At 39.1% G+C, this 17866-nt stretch overlaps 1 protein-coding gene across 9 annotated transcripts in view; it reads right to left on the reverse strand.

The window, feature by feature from the left end:
- The window catches only part of Znf438 (zinc finger protein 438), a 144649-nt gene that overhangs the window by 87819 nt on the left and 38964 nt on the right, over nucleotides 1–17866 (reverse strand). The window contains exon 1 of one of the 9 annotated variants that reach the window (XM_050152546.1): nucleotides 10434–11028. The exons of the other annotated variants lie outside the window; for them this stretch is intronic. The gene's annotated coding sequence lies outside the window, so the exon portion shown is untranslated. Of the gene's footprint in view, nucleotides 1–10433; nucleotides 11029–17866 lie in introns of those variants that run through there. 9 annotated transcript variants of the gene reach the window in all.

Consider the following 17866-nt stretch of genomic DNA (forward strand, 5'->3'; position numbering starts at 1 on the left):
AACTGGCTTTGTGGGAGCCTAGGCAGTTTGGATGCTCACCTTACTAGACCTGGATGGAGGTGGGTGGTCCTTGGACTTCCTACAGGGCAGGGAAACTTGATTGCTCTTTGGGCTAATGAGGGAGGGGGACTTGATTGGGGGAGGGGAAGGGAAATGTGAGGCGGTGGAGGGGAAGAGTCAGAAATCTTTAATAAATAAATAAATAAATAAACAAACAAATAAATAAATAAATAGAAAGAACTCCATGGTAAAAAAAAATTCCCTATTGCAAACAAACTTCTGTTTAGCACTGCCTACGTATTCTTATTCATTTTCTTGTCTCCTCTTCATTCTCTTGACATCCTGCCTCCATTTTCCAAGATGGCTTCTGCCAACACCATCCACAGGGCCTGTTGGTCTTCGTCTTCTCTCACCTCTTAGCATCAAATGACTACTATTCTCAACCTTTCCAGTACTGCTTGCTTTTCACTGAATATGAGAAAGAATGCTGAATTCCTCTAAGTAAACACCAGACCTAACTGTGCACCTTCTCTCCAGGGAACCTTAACCAGTTATGGTTTTATTTACCACACTGACAGCTGAGAAGCCAGCTGCTTGATATTCTTAATCTGCAGTTCAGACACCTTTTCTGAGCCCCCAACTCTAAGCTATAGGCTCCTGTCTATCTGCATGCCCAGCATAGCCTTGCAGACAGGATCCTTGCATTCAAAACCCATTTCTCCATTTACTGTCTGACATCAGGGAACTTTCTTAACACTACAGTATCTCTCTCATTCTCTAAACAATATATATAACAACACTGACCCCATCCAGTTCCTGCTGCTTACTGTGTTCTCATCACTGCGTAGTCCCTCACCCCTTCCTGTGTCCCATCTGCTCACTTCCTAGTCAACACTCAAAAACCTTCAGAGTCTTGCTTAACTCACCCTCCCTAGGGAAGCAGAGAAAGAAAAGGAGCACAGAAGGAAGGAGGGGAGATGTATTTCAATCAGACAACATTTAAAGAAAATAATCATGTAAAAGAGAAACCAAACACAGGCACACAGGTAGGAGATTCACATGGGGAACTGTTGTATTAGGAGCGGCGGGGCTGTGCCCCCAGCACGCCAGCCGCCTGGATAGCTTATGCCCCGAAATAACAACACACAAACTGTATTCATTTAAACACTGCTTTGCCCATTATATTCTAGCCTCTTCTCGGCTAACTCTTGCACCTGGACTAGCCTATTTCTAATAAGGTATGTAGCACCCCAAGGAAGATTCTAGCCTACGTCCATCCTGGGTTGGAGCTTCATCGCGTGTGCCTCAGAGAGCAGAGCTATCACGTCTACCCGGGAGAGCGGAGCATGGCGTCTCTGCTTCAGAGAGCAGAGCTGTCGAGTCTGAGCTCGCTTCCTCTTCCTCCCAGCATTCTGTTCTGTTTACTCCTCCCACCTATGTTTTAACCTATCAGGGCCAAGCAGTTCCTTAATTGCTTAACCAATAAAATCAACAGATTGTTATATGACACTTCCACATCAGGGAACACTGCAACTAGCTCAGTGATCACAAGCTGCACACAAGAGAATCAGAAGGAAGAGTTGCCTGGTGCTCTTATCCCTGCAGATTTTTATCTGGATGAATAAGGGAGTAGAAAGATGCTTCTTTTTCCTACTGGAAACAGTCTTAGTTCACCAACACTGACTCATCTGTTCTTAGTATGTTCAGACAAACCTAATCCAAATGACTAACATGTCAAAACAAATCTATACTCTTAATTACCAAGTCAGATTTAACAATGTAACACCTTTGGTACTTTTAAAGTGACATTTTACATTACATTCTCATATATGCAAACAAAAATCAAAATATATTTTGACAGACTATTATTCAATAATGAAAAGGAATTTGATACATTTAACAACGTGAATGAATATCAAAGGTATTATACTAAATGAAAATATATTAAAAAGTTACTCACTTAATAGTTTACCTACACAACACTGAAATGTAAATACTATGAGAACAAAAAGATACCAGTTATGGGCAGGGCCTATGGATGGAGGCAGACAGGTGAGAGGCTAGGTGAACAAGACTACAAAAGGGCAATATGAAGAGAAGAATCTGTTACAGAAAGCTTCATTTTTGAACATAGTTACAAAAGCTACACCAGAAATAAGAGTTGCGCGCGCACACACACACACGTATGAGTTCAACAAAAATTAGAGACAACTGAAAAAGATGAAGACTGTACTAATATTAATACTCTAGAGCAGTGGTTCTCAACCTTCCTAATGATTTGACCCTTTAATATAGTTCTTCGTGTTGTGGTGACTGCCAACCACAGAATCATTTTGTTGTTACTTTATAATTTTGCTGTTATGAATCATAATGTAAATATCTGATATGTAGGATATTTGATATACGATCCCCGTGAAAGGGCTGTTTGGCCCCCAAAGGGGTTCCGACCCCCAGGCTGAGAACCACTGCCCTAGAGAGTACCACTGAAAGGGTGCAAAATGTCATGTATATTACTTATTGAAAGTTCATGTGTATTTAAAATTACCTCAAATCAAAATCTATGAATGGAAAACAGCCTTAGTGGTGGGAACAGAGAACTTTTTTTTTTTTTTAGCTTATGTGAGTGAGGTCCTGGGTTTCATAACTGGCACTTCAAATAAATAAATGATACACAAACAGATAAATCCTTTAAACTTTGAAGTTTAAAGCATTTTACCACTATGATAGTGGTTTTAATTGCTAACTTGACATAGTTTAAGATAATTTGGAAAGAGTCTTAATGAGGGATTGTCTAGATCAGGTTAGCCTACAGCTATTTCTGTAGGGGATTGTCTTGATTGTATTAATTGCAGGGGAGGTGGGAAGACACACTAAGGATGTGGATGGTACCATTTCAGGGGCTAGGTGCTGAACCAGATGAAGAAGAGAGTGGGCTGATCACTTGTAAGCAAGTGCCTCTCTGCTCTTTACTGTAGGTGTGACCAGCTGCTTCACGGTGCCGTCACTTCCTTACACTGCGGACTGCAACCTGGACTTGTAGGCTGGAATATCCCCCTTCTCTAAATTGCTTTTGTCACAGCAACAGAAACAGAATGGATAGAAGCACATTCTCAAAAGGATTCTATTCTTATTCCTTGCTACAGACATGACTCTCTTCACAGGTGTGTCCTGTCCCTCGACATTCCACCCATACAGCTATCAGCTCATGAAGAAGGACACAACACAGAGTAGACAGATGTCTTGAGGTTGTACTGAACACAATAAAGAAGTATTAGCATTATAAAGAAGAGGTCTTGAAATGAGCTTGAAGGTCTGAGGTCATAATGACTCAGACAACTACTTATGACCTAAGAAAAACTGCCTTCTTTGGCACTTTGAAGTATTAAAAAAAAATCATGTAGAATACAATTACAAGCTCACACACTTGCTTATGCAGCTGGTCTTTTTAAAATTTGTGGTGCTGTAAGTCTACAACTCTAATGGGCTCACTGGTGACATTCCAATCCTTTGAAAAATAAATGAAATATCATAAATCACTTGGCAGTTCTTATGCTTAGATTTTTATCATCACTCTGACTCTGAAAATAAAAAGCAATATGTAAGGATAGGATCTTGTTTTGTGCCCTATAAAGCTCAAGACAGACAATAAATCATACCATTACATGCCATTTAAAACCCTAACTTTAGCCAGGCTGTGGTGGCGTATGCCTTTAATCCCAGCACTCGGGAGGCAGAGACAGGCGGATCTCTGTGAGTTCGAGGCCAGCCTGGTCTACAAGAGCTAGTGCCAGGACAGGTTCCAAAGCTAAAGAGGAAACCCTGTCTCGAAAAACTAAAAAAAAAAAAAAAAAAAAAAAAAAAGAACCCTAACTTTAATACTTGGGATTAAATTGGCATAATGCCTGTGGTCACTCCCAGATGAATCCATACAAGTAGGACAGTTTTTCTTCAAATACTGCATATTATGTGATAAATGGAGCAAAAAGGCTTGGTGACTGTACTTGTGTATACTCAAAAACTATTCATGCCCATACCCATATGGGCATCCTGCAAGACATCTGGAAGGTTGGGCTTATTTCTCAGCATCCAGAGGAATGCTGGATTACTTATAAAAAGTAAAATATTGGGGGTTAGTCCTTTAAATTAAAAAAAAATGTTTTGAGCTGGGCATAGCGGCACACACCTTTGATCTCAACACTCAGGAGGCAGAAGCAGGTAGATCTCTATTAGTTTATGGTAGTCTTTTTAAATTTTAATTAATTTATTGACTTCACATTGTGATGGCAGTTTCCCCTCCCTTCACCCAATCCACTCCTTCTCTGTTCAGAAAGGGGAAGGCCTCCCTTATGTATCAACAAAGCATGGCAAATTAAGTTGTGGTAAGACTAAGTATCTCCCCTTGTATTAAGGCTAGACAAGGCAATCCAGTATGAGGAAGAGGTTCCCATGTGCCAGCCAAAGCATCAGGTGCAGCCCCTGCTCCCACTGTTAGGAGTCCCACAGGTAGACCAAGCTATACAACTGTCACATATATGTAGGTGGTCCAGGTTGGCCCCATGCAGGCTCCCTGGTTGTTGGCTCAGACTCTGTGAGTTCCTATAAACCAGGTCAGTTGTTTCTGTGGGTTTTCTTGTGATGTTTTTGACTCCTCTGTTTCCTATAATCCTTCCTCCCTTTCTTTAGAAAGATTCCCTAAGTTTGGCCTAATATTTGGCTGTGGGTCTCTTTATCTCTTTCCATCAGTTCCTGGATCAATGTTCTCTGAGATGACAATTGGGGTAGTCACCAATCTGACCAAAGGAGATGGCCAGTTCAGGCTTTCTATCCACTATTGCTAGGAGTTTTAGCTTGGGAGTTTTATGGAGTTTCCGCTGCACCAGGTTTCTTTCTTACAACTCTTTCAGTACTCTTTCCACCGACCTACCTCCCAACACAATCCCTCAAGTTCCCATCCCCACCTGCCCCCAGTTCACACAAGGAGGTCTCCTCTTATTTCCCCTTTCCAGAGAGATTAATGTGTGTTTTCCCCTGACTGCCGCCTTAAGTCCTCCTTGTTACCTAGTCTCTGGGTCTATGGGTTATGCTATAATTTACAGCTTATATCCACTTATAAGTGAGAACATACCACTTCTGTCTTTCTGGGTCTGTATTACCTACCTCACTCAGGTTGATTTTTTTCCTGAATAGAACACCAACAGCACAGACAATAAGACTGACAATTAATAAATGGAAACCTTATGAAACTGAAAAACTTCTGTAAAACAAAGGACACTGTCAATAGGACAAAATGGCAACCTATAGAATGGGAAAAGATCTTCACCAACTCCACATCATCTGATGGAGGGCTCATCTCCAAAATGTGTAAAGAACTCAAGAAACTAACTCATGTCAAAATACCACATAATCCAATTAAAAAATGGGGCACAGATATAAGCAAAATTTCTCAACAGAAGAATCTCAAATAGCAGAGAAACAAAGAAATGCTCAGCATCCTTAGCCATCAGGGAAATGCAAATCAAAATGACTCTGAGGTTCTATCTTACTCCTGTCAGAATGGCTAAGATTAAAAACCACAAACGACAGCTTATGCCAGAGAGGATGTGGAGTCAGGGGAACACTCCTCCATTGCTAGAGGAAGAACAAACTTGTACTGTCACTTTGGAAATCAATATGGCAGTTTCCCAGAAAATTGGGAACCCATCTACCTCAAGAACCAACTATAACCATTCTTGGGCATATTCCCAAAGGAAGCTCAATCATTCCACAAGGACACTTGCTCAACTAAGTTCATAGCAGTTTTACTGATAATAGTCAGAGCCGGGAAGCAACCTAGATGCTCCGGAACTGAAGAATGGATAAGGAAAGTGTGGTACATTTATACAATGGAGTATTACTCAGTTGTTAAAAAAATGACACCAGAAAATTCAAGGCAAATGAAAACAGTATATTCTTGTTCTTTCATGCTTCCATATAACTGTAGTATGAATTCTAATTGGTCTTAATAATAAAAACCTGAAGTCAGATATTTTAAAATTGATTCACTACTTAACAAAAACAAAAATAACCACCACCAACAACTATGTGAAGATGATAGGGATTAGGTAAAATTAATGGATCAATTTCAGGAAAAATGTCATGAAACCGAGTTTTCCATTCCTTGAAAAAAAGGTCTTTTCACTTACTTAGATGTCCTGGTTTCTTAGTTCTGACTTGCTGTATTCACAGTACAAATTTTGTATGTCTTTTGTTAAGTATATTCCTAAACAGTATATTTTACTAAAAATAAGAAAAGCATGTAATACTAACCACCATACATCAAAGTTTGTCTCTCAGGACTGCTGTATCATCTCTGGAAATGTCAAATACATCAAACTTATAAGCTCCTTTAAGAGCACACTTCAAAAATGGAACAAGGACTCTAAACTTGGCAGTAAAAGAAATGAGCATACATCTAACCAGATCATATTGTTAATGTAATCGGGTGGTTTGTGTAAGCTGCTCTCACTTTCACTGTACACTATAGAATAGATACTGTTCAGAGAAGGTAACTGAGATTCACATGTCACCAATCCCTGAAGCAAGGGACTCATACCACCTAGGTGCTCCAAAGCCAAATCCTTTAGTGAAATTTCTGCCCAGTCATGACAATGATATCAAAGAGAAGATAAAAGTAAGAGGCAGTCACAAAGCTCTGCTTTTGCCTGTATCGGGAGACTGAGCTTTCTGGCTGGCTTTCTCCTCTTCCACTCAAGACTGTCAGTCCCTTCTCTGCCCCTCCCTTCCTTCTTATTCCTCTCCCTGTCTCTGTCTTCCCTCTATTCCTTTTAACTTATCAACACAGGGTCTTGCTGTGTGTAGTCCAGGATAGCCTCAAACAATCCTGCTCAGCTCTCCTTGTCTCTGGACTTTGCTTGCTCTTTACTGGCTTCTCTTCTGGATTCCCTTGGCAAAGTCTTCTTACAGGCTTTGCTTTGACTTTATTTCATATTCTTCATGATCAGATCTGCTCTCTTCCTGAAGTCCTTCTGCTTCATCAAGGTATATTCCACTACTGTCCTCTTCCTTCCTCTCCTTTACAAGGGACTTTTACATTGGAGTCCATTGCTACACCTGCTTCCCTCCATTGATAAGCACCAATTTCCTGTTTATGCGAATGTCCTTTTTAAAATGGCTTTTTAAAAACTGATGTAAATTCCGTGCATGCGTGTGTGTACATATGCATGAAGGTGCCCACAGAGGTCAGAAAAGGCAGCTGGATTCCTGGGAGTTAAGAGAAACCTGTGAGTTGCCTGATATGGGTGCTAGCAACCAAATCTAGGTCTTCTGTAGGAGCAGCAACTCTCTTAAGTAAGTCATCTTTTTTTTTTATGCTTTGTGATTTTTTTAATCACTTTTTTCTGTCAAGAAATTAAAGTAATTCTTTATTTTATAATATATTTTCTCTAAGGTCCAACTTACACATGCCACTTCTTAAAGAAACCAGCATCAGGGCTGAAGAAATGGCTCAGGACTTAAGAGCACTAACTCCTCTTCTATAGGACCTAGGTTCAAGTCCCAGCACCCACATGGCAAATCACAACTATCTGTAACTCTAGTCCCAAGAGATCTGAGGCCCTCTTCTGACCTCTAAGGGTATCAGTCATGCATAGGCTACACAGACACATATGCAGACAAAACAACCATATACATATTTTTAATTATTAATTTAAAAGAGCATTATAGCTACCTTTGCCCTCTTCTGTGCTCACAATCATAGAAAACACTTTGATTTTCAGTGCCACAGCAGAGTCAGGTGCAAAATGAGAGGAGACCTTGTTTTGCTACTTCTCCATTTTCTCCTTCATCTGCCAGCTCCCTTTCCCTGTATTTTTTCTGATACAACTGGCCATCTTGGACTATTTCTCTCCTGACTCTGGTCTTTCCACCTTACAGGACACATAATTCAAAAATTTCAAGTTCTATTTCTCCCACCGAGTCACTGATAAGAGATCAACTTGCTCATGTATAATTCTTTGGTCTGTTGTTTCCACATTTTATCCAAGGCATCACAGTAAGATCTAGAGGCACAGTAGTCATGTAGAGAAAGTTTGTTCAGTTCGAACCCACTTAGTCAGATGTAGAGACACAGCAAGAAACAAACCTTTGAGGCCCTTCATTTAATGCCCCATCTGTCTTGTTCTGAGTGTCTACAGGTTTTTCTAGATTCATTTTCCTATCACAGGCACGCTTTTCTCAAGGCATTTAGTATTTACTACATCTCTTTTCCTCAGAGTCCAGCTGCTCTGCATGGGCTGGCACCTCGGACAGCAAGCTGACCGTGTAATTCATACATGCTAATAGCAATCATCATGAATGCTCTCTCTCAGACTCTTTGGACAGACTCACTACAGACTTCACCTTGCTCCCCCTGCTGGTATCACCTCAGGGGACAAGAGCAGGAACTGAAGGGTAAAGTCAGTCCGAAATGTGAGGAAATGCAAGCGGAAAAGAAATATGCTCTTCTCCAAGACTTCTGCAGACTGAACAGGAAACATTTCACCACCGGGCAACACCTGCATGGCTGTGTTCAAGTGTCACAGATGTGCTATATTCCATTCTTCTATCAATCCAAAGGTGTTGAAGGGTTTTCAAACTCAAGGATGTAATATCTTTAACAAATTTAATTTGTTCTACACAGAAAAAAATACAAAGTTAATGTTTCTTAGGCAAAATGCTGGCAACAACTTTTATGAATTCAAGCAAAGACCAAGACCCTGTCAACTCCATAAGGATTGCTACAGAACACCATTTTATCTTTATACTGAGGCTGAGCCTGGGCACAGACTAATATATTGTGGGTTTGTTCCTCACGCAGCTTGTTTAGACCCTTGCTGGCAAGTACTGACCTTTCTGCCCTGAAGAGTATGGAAAAGGCCTCAGAAACAGGCCAGTTCTATCGTATGAAACATTAATCAAAGAAGCCACTGTCATCCACTGATGTGGGATGCCCTTCTGTATGCTGCGAATATGTCTAGCTGATTTGGCCAGTAGTCAGGCAGAATATAACTAGGCAGGAAATCCAAGCAGAAAGACGGGGGAAAGAAGGTGGGTCAGAGAGATGCCAGCAGCAGCTGGGGAAACAAGATGTAAGGTAACAACAAGTCACGAGCCTCATGGTAAAATATAGAATAACAGAAAAGGGTTAATTTAAGTTGTAAGAGCTGGTTAATAATAAGCCTGAGCTAATAGGCCAACAATTTATAATTAATATTAAGCCCCAGAGTGGTTATTTGGGAACTGACAGGCAGGATAAAAACCTCCAGTTACAATATACCAGTGGTTCATAAGCAATAAAAAACTTTCAGTGCTGAGACCAGGTGTCCTGGCTGCATTAAATCTTTATCTTGAAAGCTATGTTTAGAAAAATCTGATTTCTAGTGTTGGCTCAATGAAAACTTAAGAATTCTTTTAAATTCAAGAAAATTTGCTAACTTGAGAGACTGTTTAGATGGGCAAAGTGAACTTTTCTTTAAAATCTTATATGTATGCTTTATTATGGTGCATTAAATGAAATATTTGGCCAAGTTTCTTTTCTTGTTTTTAGATGTCTCAAAGTACCTGCCTAGATCCTCTGAGGAATTTCCTTTACTTCTGAGATCTAACAAATTTACCAGGTTTTTTCAATCTTTAGATTTACTCTATTTTTTTTTTATCTCAATGAAGTTTAGTATCTAAAGGTTGGTTTAATTTCACCAGTTTGGGGATTTTGTTCTGTCATTAACTCCATATATGGTAGACCTATTCAACTTACATTTTGAGATGTACAAACTTCCAAGGTTTGTACAAAAAGAGGGGAATTAAAATAATGCTACCCAGAAACTGGCTTTTTATGGACACTGTGGCAAGGCCCTGTTCTTCAGCAGTCTCACACAATTTCTGTTAAGAAATAGAGTATTTGGGCACATATAATCTTATTCTATCATGAAACAAAGCAGCAAGTTTGAACACTTTACTTATACAGCTTACTCCTTCCACAGCTGTATCACTTACTGTTAAATAACATCTATCCAGAAGAGTTTCCTGAACACGAAGGAAGAAAGACTATGGGAATAGTATCTTACTGTATCTAGGCAACACATGGTGTGGTTCTGTGCTCTATTTATTTCTATTAGAATTAGAATTCAACCATGTGATGGTTATCATGGTGGCATATATTAACCCTTTTGAGTTATCAAATCAATAGACTTTTAGTGAATGACGTCTGATTTGTAAGATAAATTTAAAAATTAAGACTAACCTTATTAATTAGATTAAGCAGTAGACATTTTCCATAAACTGAGTGATCTACATTATAGGTGTAAGAGTTTGACAAAAAAATATATTCAAAACATATATTTAAAAAAACCTATTAGAAGTATTAGGAAATATATGTTAAAATCAATAACAGTCCTTACCTTTTCTATGCATAACACTGGATAATACAGAGTGCCACTGATAATAGAAAGTAGTAAGTAGAACTGTCATTTGATGAATCTTAGTTCAACCTCTTTGAAGCTTCTCTGGATGAGACAGAGATGTCAATCCTTGCAAGTCACGCAACTTCTAGTCTTGAGCCTTCCATAGGACAACCGAGCAGACAGTGAGGGATCCTTACCACGTTCACATCTCTGGATCTTCACAGGAAGTCAGCAGCACGAGAAACGCTCAGCACAAGGCGCACTTTCTGCCATGCTGTGATCAGGTGGCATATGACCAAGTCCTGCTTCTCTCTCAAGTGTGTGCTCTACTCACTCTTCCTGGTTGTCTTTTTGTTGCTGTGTTCCTTTCATTTTGTTTTAATGTCTTCTGGCAGTTGTGTTTCCGAGTCTGTCTTTCCTAGGTTGTGCTTCTAGATTGATATTTTCTAGTTTTCCAAATAAGTTTAACTGTATCTAAATTAAATTATAATTTTAACCTTTCCCAGCTATGGACAACCTATTGTCTCCAGAACCACACACTGAAAACTGCCCACCCATTCTTCCACTGATTTACAATATACTGTTTTCACCCTGCTCATCAGAGCCACCGCTTACAATCACAGACATAAGTAGCCCTTCTTCTAAACAACCCTGGTCCCCCAAACTTAGGAATATAGCAATGCTAGGAATCAGAATATGGCAAAGCTCTAGAATAACTCTTCTGAGTGAAAAAGTAAAAGTTTCTCACTTAGAAAAAAAGCACAGCTGTATGCTAAGAATGCTGACGTATAAAGCAACAACAAATCCTCAAAAGAAAATCATGCCAGCTTCACTGCTGCACCTAAAATCTGCAAAAGCTACAGTGTATGAGTACTCAGCTAAGAAAAGACAGCAGCTGTGTAGGAAGAAGACAAACAAGACATATTCTGGGTGAGATACGCCAGAAAGCACTGAGCCTAATGAAGATGCAAGCAAGTATCTCATCAAAGGAGGGACACCAAAACACTAGAAGCAAGGTATGGTTTCTAAACTCAAGAACACGTTTGCATTAAAAACTCGTAAATTCTTGAGGGAAGCCACTGTAGAAGTTTCTGTCACAATTATGCAGAGCTAAGAGGTTGATTTTTAAGGCAGGAGACAAAGCAAGCACTCAACTGGGATAAGCACAGGCTTTTCCTGAAAGAAGATGTACGTGAGAATGCAGTCATGCACAGGGTAGAAAACATGGAAGGACAGATGGACTCTGGAAGAATGTTCTAGTGATGTGATATAGAGCAAGACCAGGTATCATGTGCAGAGCACAGAACCCAAGGACTTGTAAAAGTAAAAATAAAAATAATACTGAGATAAGAAGGGGTCATACTCATATTACTTTTGTTATTTTAATTTTTACCATTTAGAAAAATCTTTTACTATGCCTAACTTTTAATTTAACTTTTTTAATAGGCACATAAAGTAAAAGAAAGGGGGGCATGGTTATCCCTAGGGTTCAGAGCTATCTGCAGCTTCAGACTGACATCTACTGGAAGATGAAACATACTCCCCACCAATAAGGTCCACTGTCATTCCTTCACTGTGGAGAAACCTGGCAGAGGTCACTTTAACCAAAACACCAAATTTAACTCCATCAGTAATAAGTCATGTTGATATAATTTACCCCTGATCTGATGTGGTATAATCCTGAGAAAACATCAGACGATGAACAGTGGACATAATGCGAGACTCTGAAATGGATCCTAATGAGAATGGCGCTGTAAAAACATGGAAACCATCAGCGTGCAGTCTCAGGAACAGTTGCCTCCCACTCAATCACAGTCTTGATAAACAGCATGGCTTTGGGTGCTGAGTACCACCATTCTGTGCTGTCTGGCTGTTGCTACTGGTCTACAGAAATGTGAATGCTGTTCTACTGACTTCCTACTAAAAACCCCACCAAACGTGCCAGTTAATGCTAATAATGAAGCTGTGAAGTTATGAAAGTTGTTTTTATGGTTGTTGTTTGCTTTATTACTGACAATTTATATCATATGCTCATAGTGGTATTTTATTTTCTTCTCATTTTCACATTTTTTTTTCTTGTAGTCTCCCCCTCACCCCATCCTGACTTGTGTGTTTGGACAGACCATGTTGTACAAAACTGAATAAAAATATCTGACATATTTTCTTTATTTATTTAAACCGACAACTCACTTCAATTTCATCAGCACTATGGGCAAATAAGGTGCTTCTGGTTTGACTATTTCTGCCATAGAAATAACAATATTGCTTTTAGTTTTAAATGCTGAAATGCTAATCTAGAAAGCACAGAAGAATATATAACACAAGTGAAAAGAAGTAACGAAGATAAGGAGTTATTATGGTATTGTTATTAAAGTAGAATAAAAACTATGACATTACCCTACCCATACTTCATTTTCTCCTGGTATGGTGTAAAAACTGTCAATAGACGTGTCCAACTAAAAAGCCATTCAACTATAATCACATTATAAGTCTTCTTCTCAGCACCATATGTAGCCTTGTGAAGGGTTCTCCCCACCCCAAATACTTCAGTAAAGTGACTGATGTCAACTCCAAAGTAGAAGCTTTTCAGGCACTGGGGAAGTGTTTCTTGGTTTCCCTTGGGTGCTGGTGAGTTCAAAGGCCCATTGTTGAAGGTCCCCCATTAACCAAGACTGCCTCTAATATAGTTTTAGTAGCAGTAACTACTGCTACTAAACTGAACTGGATTTAAGCTCTTGTGCATTTTGGAGGCTAGTTAACAGCAGTTAATGATACTAAAACCCAAAAATAAAATCACAATCTTTCAGGATATAACGAAATGAATGACAATGGCTAAAGTAGTCAGAGATGAATAGAAGGAAGACAGAAAGAAAGGCAGCTGTGCTATGCAGTCACAGAACAGGTTTTAAAATACTGCATGCCAAGTCAATTCCTGGAACACTGTGGAAAGGTGCTACTAAAATCCTTTGAAAACAAAACTCAAGCCCAACAGAGCATACATCTCCTAATGTTCACATAAGCATGGTCTTTGGAAATAATGGACACAAAGAACCTTCCAGAAGGCAGAATTAGTCCCAGATAACAGCATCCTTAGAGGACAGAACTGGAGTCTGATTAAGGATGTTTCATCATGATTCCTGCCATTCACACTCTATGTATTATCTGGTTTTAATCCCACAAGCCTCTCAGCTTCAGGAGATTAAACACAAACATCTATTTGACAACTGGCCCTAATGCAATGGATTATGGATCCTACACATAAAATGATGCTGGAGAAAACAACCCTGAGGAGTCTACTGTAAAGATTACTGACAACCAGGAGGTCCTGCATCTCTTCCAACCCTCACCACTGACCTTAAAACACAGACAAATCAAGGCTGCTTGAGAGTTCAACTCCTTCAATTGTAATATGAATAAGAAGGATACCTTTTAGTTCCACAATTCTAATTTAAAATTATTGATATCATGGAGTCAAAGAACTCTACAAAACTAACCTATAAAATACCAGATTGATTTAGGTTCTTAGCAAACTCAACTCAGCACTTGAAAAAAAAAAAAAACAATTGGCAAGAAAACATCCTCGCAGTCTGTCACTACATTTCTCTATTGTTTCTATCACACTATAGTATAGTAAGAAATATATCTATTGTACCTGCCCTCAGAACCCTCCCATGCTTTCAGTTTGGATCCAAAGACCCAGCCCAGGACCAACCCTCCCATGGCACCCTCTACACCAACTGCAATGCCTGAGCCCCCATGTCAGGAAGATATCTGTGGCGGTTGGAGCCCAAGGGGAGGGCTTATCCCTACAGATATCCACTGCTCAGGGGCATGCCATTGCCAGTCATAACAGCTGCAGACTACACCAGTGAGAAGAGGTACAGGCCACACCAGCTAGAATAACAGACAGGAAAACTTAGACAGAAAGTCCCTGGTGGACAGAGACCACACTGGCCACTGGACTCCAGATAGATGGCCCTTCGGGAAACCTCCACTTCCCTCATCACAGTGCCCCTCCCCAACTCTGGGCAGAGGTACCTGCTGAAACAAAGGTCATACTGGCCACCAGAAGTCTAGCCCCCAATTCTGACAGAGTTTCTCTGCTGGACCAAAGGTCACACCAGCTTCCAGAAATCCAGGCCACAAAGACCAGAAAACCAAAGAGGAAACAGAAACCAAGGAACAAAACACCCATCCAACAAAGACAAACTCAGAAATTGGCACCTAGACCTATAATCACTCCAAACCCAGATACCTAGGCCCCAGTGTAAGAACACAGTCAACAACAGACAGGGCAATAAGTCACTAGGAAAGCACCCAACTATCCTCTTACTACATCAAGCTCTGAATATTCCAACAAAGCTGAAGCACAAGAAAACAACCTTACAACCAAGTTTATGAAGATGACACAAGTCCTTAAAGAAGAAATTAATAAATCTCTCAAAGAAAGTCAAGAAAAAAACAAACAGTTGAAAGAGACAAAACTGAGGGGATTCAGGAAATAGAAAAATCTAGGTAAGTGAACAGGAACTACAGACACAAGCAGCAGCAACAGAATATAAAAAATGGAATAAAGGACCTCAGGTGTTGAAAATGTGATAGAAGAAATAAATAATTGTTCACAGAAAATATTAAATCTAAAAAATTCCTGACAGAAAACATCCAGGAAATATGGGACACTATGAAAAGACAAAAATCTAAAAATAATAGGAATAGAAGAAGAAGAATCCCAGTTCAAAGGCTATAGAAGAGATTTTCAACAAAATCATATAAGAAAAATTTCCCAAACTAAAGGACATGCCTATAAAGGTACAAGAAGCTTATAGAACACCAAATAGATTAGACCAGAAAAGAAAGTCCCCTCACCACATAATAATCAAAACACCAAACATACAGAACAAAGAAAGAATATTAAAAAGCTATAAGGCGAAAAGGGCAAGTGACACAGCAAGTCCACAGAGACTATAAAAGCCAGAAGGTCCTGGATAGATGTGCTCCAGATTCTAAGAGACCACAGATGCCAGCTCAAACTACTATACCTAGCAAAATTTTCCATTACCATGGACAGAGAAAACAAAATATTCTAAGATAAAGACAAATTTAAACAGTATCCACAAATCCAGCCCTACGGAAGGTAACTAAAAGGAAAACTCCAACCCAAGGAGGTGAGCTACACACATGAAAACATAGGAAATAATCTCGTATCAGCAAAAGCAAAGAAGGGAAGTACAAACACACACTACCATCACCAACAATAACAATAAAATAACAGGAATTAGCAATCACTGGCCATTACTATCTCTCAGTATCAATGAACTCATTTCCCACCCCCAAGAGATAGATACAGGCTAATTTTGGAAAGGATGTGAAAATAGGATCCATCCTTCTGCTGCATACAAGAAATACACCTCAACATCAAAGATAGACATTACCCCAGAGTAAAGGATTAGAAAAAGATTTTTCAAGAAAATGGACCCAAGAAACAGGTTGGTATAGCTATTATAGTATCTAACAAAACAGATTTCAAATCAAAGTTAATCAAAAGAGATGGGGAAGGAAACTTCATGCTCACCAAGGAAAAATCTACCAAGATGACATTTCAATTCTTAACATCTATTCCCAAAACAAAAGGGCACCCGCATTTGTAAAAGAAACATTAATAAAACTTAAATCACACACTGACCTTCACACACCAATAGAGGGAAACTTTAATTCTCCACTATCACCAGTGGACAGATCTTCCAGACAAAAACTAAACAGAGAAATACTGGAACAGATGTTATAAACCAAATGGACCTAACAGATATCTATAGAATATTTCACCCAAACAAAAGAATATACCTTCTTAACATCTCACAGAACTTTCTCCAAAACTGACCACATACTTCATCACAAAGCAAATCTCAATAGATATAAGAAAAACGAAATACCCCCATTGAATTCTATCAGACTACCATGAGACTAATACTGGATATCAAAACAACAGAAACAATAGAAAGACTATTAACTCATGGAAACTGAACAACTCTACTGAAAGACAACTGGGTCAAGGCAGAAATAAATTTAAGACTTCCTAGAATTCAATGATAATGAATGCACAAGATACCCAAACTTACTGAACACAATAAAAGTGGTGCTCAGAGGAAAATTCATAGCACTGAGTGTCCACATAAAGGAATTGGAGAGAACTGATACTAGCAACTTAATATCACACTGAAAGCTCTAGAACAAGAAGAAACACACACAGAGGAATAGACAGCAAGAAATAAACTGAGGGCTGAAATCAATAAAATAGAAACAAAGAGAATAATAATAAGAATCAAGGAAACAGAGTTGGTTCTTTAAGGAAATCAACTAGACAAACTACCTGAAAGGTAAAGAGAGAATATCCAAATTAACAACAATCAGAAATAAAAGGGGGGATATAACAACAGACACCACACCAAGGAAATCCAAAGAATCATTAGGTCATATTTTTTTTAATCTGTATTCTACATAATTGGAAAATCTAAAAGAAATGGACAATTTTCTCAATAGATACCACTTACCAAAGTTATATCATGATCAGATAAACAATTTAAATAGTTCTATAGTCCCAAAAAAAAACCAGAAGTAGCCAGGCGGTGGTGGCGCACGCCTTTAATCCCAGCACTCGGGAGGCAGAGGCAGGCGGATCTCTGTGAGTTGGAGACCAGCCTGGTCTACAAGAGCTGGTTCCAGGACAGGCTCCAAAACCACAGAGAAACCCTGTCTCAAAAAAAAAAAAAAAAAAAAAAAAAAAAAAAAAAAAAAACACAGAAGCAGTCATAAAAAGTCTCCCAACCAAAAAACCCCAGTACCAGACAATATCAGCACAGAATTCTACCAGACTTTCAAAGAAGAGCTAATGCCAATACTCCTCAAATTATTCTACAAAAGAGAAACAGAAGGAACATTGCCAAATTCATTTTATGAGGCCACAGCCACCCTGAAATCCAGACCACAGAAAGACTCAACAACAACAACAAAAAATAATTACAGACCAATTTCCCTCATGAACATTGATGCAAAAATAATCAATAAAAAACTAGCAAACTGAATCCAAGAACACATCAAAAAATCATCCATCATAATCATGCAGCCTTTATCCTAGAGATGCAGGGATGGTTCAACATATGAAATTCTGTCAATGAAATCTACCATATAAACAATGTAAAAAAGAAAAAGAAAACCACACGATCATCTCATTAGATGCTGAAAAGGCCTTCAACAAAATGCAACACCCCTTCATGATAAAAGTTTTGGAGAGCTTCCTTTTCTGCTTCCTTGACGTGCACACGCGTTTTTCTCTGTCTCTCTCTCCTTTTATCTCTTTCCTCTCCTTTTATCTCTTCTCTCTCTTTCTCTCTCTCCCTTTTTCTTTCTCTCTCTCTTCCTTAATAAATACTTAT

This window comes from Alexandromys fortis, unplaced genomic scaffold, assembly GCF_014885135.2.
Source record: "Alexandromys fortis isolate MF-2015 unplaced genomic scaffold, M_Fortis_MF-2015_v1.1 scaffold_54, whole genome shotgun sequence".
Lineage (NCBI taxonomy): Eukaryota > Metazoa > Chordata > Mammalia > Rodentia > Cricetidae > Alexandromys > Alexandromys fortis.